The sequence below is a fragment of the Chlorocebus sabaeus genome, chromosome 7, assembly GCF_047675955.1.
Source record: "Chlorocebus sabaeus isolate Y175 chromosome 7, mChlSab1.0.hap1, whole genome shotgun sequence".
In the NCBI taxonomy this organism is placed as follows: domain Eukaryota; kingdom Metazoa; phylum Chordata; class Mammalia; order Primates; family Cercopithecidae; genus Chlorocebus; species Chlorocebus sabaeus.
In genome coordinates this window covers 59,924,967-59,929,858 of record NC_132910.1, presented here as the reverse complement: position 1 = coordinate 59,929,858, position 4,892 = coordinate 59,924,967, and the positions used below count along the sequence as shown (strand labels likewise).

The 4,892-nt window shown below is 41.3% G+C and overlaps 1 pseudogene; it reads left to right on the top strand.

Moving 5' to 3' along the window:
- Positions 1-2,528: 2,528 nt before the first annotated feature.
- Positions 2,529-4,681, top strand: LOC119620331 (exocyst complex component 7-like; annotated as a pseudogene).
- Positions 4,682-4,892: the final 211 nt, after the last annotated feature.

Sequence of the window (4,892 nt, the reverse complement as noted above, 5' to 3'; positions counted from 1 at the left end):
TCATTGAGTTTTTGAGTTCTTTATACCTTCTAGATAAAGTTCTTGTCAGAAATATTACTTGAAACTATTTTCTCCCAGTGTGTGGCTTGTCTTTTCATTCCCTTAGTAGTGACTTTCATGGAGTAACAGTTTTAAATTTTGATTAAGTCCAATTTACCTATTTTTTCTTGCCAATTATGCTTTTGGTGTTGTAGCTAAAAACTCTTTGCTTAACCCAAGATTACACAAATTTTCTCCCATGTTTTAATCTTTTTCAGAAGTTTTATGGTTTTACATTTAACCTTTAGGTCTGATAAATTTTGAGTTAATTTTTGTATAATGTGTGAGGTATACATTGAGATTCATTTTGCTGTGCATGAATCCCTAATTGTTCCAGTACTATTTGTTGAAAAGACTATCATTTTTCTATTGAATTGTCTTTGCACCTTTGTTAAAAATAGGTTAACTATATTTATGTGGATCAACTATTTCTGGGCTCTCAACACTTTTCACTGATGTATGTGTCTATCCTTTTCCTATTTCCACATTGTCTTGATTACTGAGGCATTACAGTAAGTCTTGAAATTCAGTAATAGGAGTCCTCCAACTTTGTTATTTTTTTCAGAATTGTTTTTCAGAACTGGAATCCTAGTTCTTTGCTTTTCTGTAGGGGGGGCTATATTAAAAATCACACTTTTGATACCCACAAAAAACTGCTGGAATTTTTATTTTAAATCTGTAGGCCAAATTTGGGGAAATTGGCATCTTAACAATCTTTGAGTATGATATAGCACTCCATTTATGTAGGTCTTCATTGATTTCTTTCATTGCAGTTTTGTAATTTCAACATACAGATCTTATACATATTTTAATAGACTCATATCTAACAACTTTTGCTGCTATTTTAAATGGTATATATATTTTTGCTTTTATTATTATTTTTAATTGACACATAATAATTGTACATATCATGGGGAACAGTGTGATATTCCAATACGTGTATAAAATATGTAATGCTTAAATCAGTACAATTAGAATATCAATCACCTTAAACATTTATCATTACTTGTATTGGGGACATTCAAAATCTGTTCCTTTAACCATTTGAACATATGCAACAGATTGTTGTTAATTATAGCCACCCTATCACGCTATAGAACACTAGACCTTATCCTTCTACCCAGCATTACTTTTATAATCCCCTCCTTCCTTTACCATTAACCAATCCTCTCCTTCCTCTACCATTCCTGATCTCTAGTAACTGTTCTCTACTTCTACAAGATAACTTTGTTAGCTTCCACATATAAGTGAGAGTATGCAATATATTATCTTTCTGTGTGTGGTGTATTTCACTTAATATAATGTCCTCCAAGCTCATCCATGTTGCCACAAATGACAGAACTTCATTCTTTTTATGGCTAAATAGTATTCAATTGTCTATATGTACCACATTTTTTTATTCATTCATCTGATGATGGACACTTAGGTTGAGTCCACATCTTAGCTATTGTTAATAATGGGGCAGTAAACATGAAAGAGTAGACATCTCTTTAACATACTCCATATTTCTTTGGATATATACCCAGTGGTGGGATTGCTGGATCATATGTTAGCTCTACTTTTAGTTTTTTAAGGAACCTCCATACTGTTTTCCATAATGGTTGTACTAGTTTACATTCCCACCAATAGTGCATAAGAGTTACCTTTTCTCCACATCCACCCCAGCATTTGTTACTTTTTATCTTTTTAATAAAAGCCATTCTAACTGTGGTAAGATAGTATCTCTTTGTGGCTTTGATTTGCATTTCCCTGATGATTAATGATTTGAGCATTTTTAATGTACCTGTTGACCATTTGTATCTCTTCTTACAAGAGATGTCTATTCAGCTCATTTGCCCATTTTTTAATGAATTATGATTATTATTTTGCTGTTGACTTTCTTGAGTTCCTTATATATTCTGTGTGTGGTGGATTTAATCCCTTGTCAGATGGATAGTTTGCAAATATCTTCTCCCATTCTGCAGGTTGTCTCATCACTCTGTCGACTGCTTTCTTTGCTGCACAGAAGCTTTTTAGTTTGAAATAATCCCACTTACCTATTTTTGCTTTTGTTCCGTGTACTTTTAAGGTCTTCTCCATAAAGTCTTTGTGCAGACCAATGTCCTTAAGTGTTTACCCTATATTTTCTCCTACTAGTTTTATAGTTTTGAGTCTTATGTGTAAATCTTTAATCCATTTTGAGTTGATGGTTTCATATGGTAAGAGATAGGGTTCTACTTTCATTTTTCTGCATATGGCTATCCAGTTTTCCCAGCACCATTTATCGAAGAAACTGTTCCTTCCACCAATGAATGCTCTCAGTGCCTTTATTTACAGTTAGTAGCAGGGTGGGGAGTGCTGAGGAAAGAAACTGGGAAGTGAGAGCCGTAGAGTTTGCAGCTATGATCCTTCCACTGGAGACATTCACCTGACTGCTGAAGATTGAAGAGAAGCTGAAACAGGAGGAGGAGTTGCTGTCCTATATTCAAGACAGCCTGGAGAAGAGTGATCAGTTCACCAAGAACATGATGTCTATCCTGTCATCATATGACAGTCACCATATAAAGCTGGAGAATTCCATCATTCCAGTGCACAAGCAGACAGATAATCTGCAGCGTCTGCAAGACAATTTCGAGAAGACGCTATCCATCCTGGACCACATCATCAGCTCCTACCATGTTATCAGTGACACTTAACAGATCTTCAGAGAGGGCCCCACAGGTAGGCCAGAAGAGTGTCTGGGAAGCATGACTAAGATTCAGAAGGCTGTGGAGTATTTCTAGGACAATAGCCCAGACAGCCCAGAACTCAACAAAGTGAAGCTGCTGCTTGAGCAGGGGAAGGAGTCACTAGAGTCCGAGCTCTGCAGCCTGACGACCAGGCACAATAAGATTGTCTCCCCTGTACTTATCCTGGATCTGATCAGTGGTGATGATGATTTGGAGGGACAGGAGGTTATGTCCCTGGAGCACCTGCCCAAGAGTATGCTCCAGGATGTAATCCACATCTCCTGCTGGCTGGTGGAAGACAGCTGCAACCAAGATTTTATGAACGTCTACTACTAAATTTGCTCCATCCAGCTGGATCACTTCATCAAGGCCTGAAGAAGTATTTCTGGAAGAAGAGTTCTTTTTCTGGAATTCCCTACTCCCCTTCTATCCCCAACAAGAGGAAAAACACACCCGCCAAAAAAGCCAGTCAAGTGGCCAGGGACAATTCATAAGGCTCAATACCTTCTGAAAACAGTATTCCCAGCATGGTCTAGTTGGGGAAAAGGGATGCTCCAACTTCCTTCCTTTGGAAGGTCACGAGCATAATTTCAAAGTTAAGTGCCTGTCCAAGGCCTTGAATGACAAGCATAGGCTGCTGGTCAGGAAAGATGGTGGATGTGGAGACTGATACCTACATCCACTGTGTCAGTACCTTTGTCGAGCTGGCCTAGAGTGAGTACCAGTTGCTGGCTGACATAATCACTGAGCACCATAGGAAGAAGACCTGTGACTCTGATACAGGATGTGCTGGATGGGCTGATACTTGAAGGGGAGAATGTTGTCTCCCGCTCGGAGGCCATCATTTGACACGACTTCTCCATGGTGCTTACTGTCTCCTCCATCCCGCATCACCTAAGCACAGCAAACCTGAGTTTGACCAGGTGCTCTAGGGCATGGCCGCCATCAGCAAGAACAAATCACCTGGTCTCATCATCTCCCTAGAGGCCATTTGAGCCAAAACACTGGAGGACGTTGTGGACAACATCAAAAATGACCTTGACAATGAATGCAACGTGCCCAAGGATGGCACCATGCCACAAGCAGCATCATCCTCTTCCTGCAGCAGCTTCTGGACTTCCAGGAGATGGTGGGTGATATGCTGGCTTCCCAAGAGGCCAGTTCTTCAGCCACAGCCATGGTTCCAAGTTCAGCAAGTGACTGCTAAGCATCTGTATCTGTGAAATTCTGGGCAGCCTGCAGTTGAACTTGCTGAGCAAGTCCAAGGTGTATGAGGACCCAGCTCTGAGCACCATCTTCCTGCATAACAACTACAACTACATCCTCAAGTCCCTGAAGTCTGAGCGATCCAGCTGGTGGCTGTAACTCAGAAGATTGCTGAGTACCCCCACTGGGAGCACATTGAGCAGTAGATCGACTTACCAGTGCAGTTGGCTAAAGGTGACTGAATATTTCACAGAGAACAATATACTTATGTTCCAACCAGGAGTCAAACTCTAGAATAAGGAGCAGCAGGTGATCAAAGAGTGTTTCAAGGGCTTCAGTGATGGCCTTGAAGAACTGTGCAAGATCCAAAAGGCCTGGGCTATTTCAAACACAGAGAAGGACAGGATTTGCTAGACCCCAAAAAACATTGTCAAGGAAACCTGTAGGGCCTCTCTGCACAAGTTCAGCAGCATGCCCTTCACCAAGAACCTGGAGAAGTACCTGTATGCATGGAGCAGGTGGATGACATGACCAAGTGCCTTTTCAACACCTCTGCCTGAGTCTTCTGCTAGCCCTGCCTGGTTCTGCCAGACTAGCCAGGTCATCGGACAGATAAACCCGTGTTAACTTGCCTCTGGGCTGGGTGAGTTTGAAGTCCTTTGAGAAAGAGGCTTGTCTTCACTGCCCCATCCAGGAGCCTCCTCCCTGAGCCCTCTAGTCCTGGTTTCTGCTTTTTCCCTGCAGCCCACGTTTCCAACAAAACCGGCATTCTCCCAGAAAGCTGGATTCCTTCTCGTCTTGGGTTTTGTGATGCTGATAGCTTTCGAAATAGGAGAGGAGAGAAAGAAGACAGAGGCCTGTGCACACAGCTGCCTCATATGTACCAAAAGCAGGAGGGCAGAACAGCACTACCTCTGTCCTCAGTCAAAAGTGGGTACT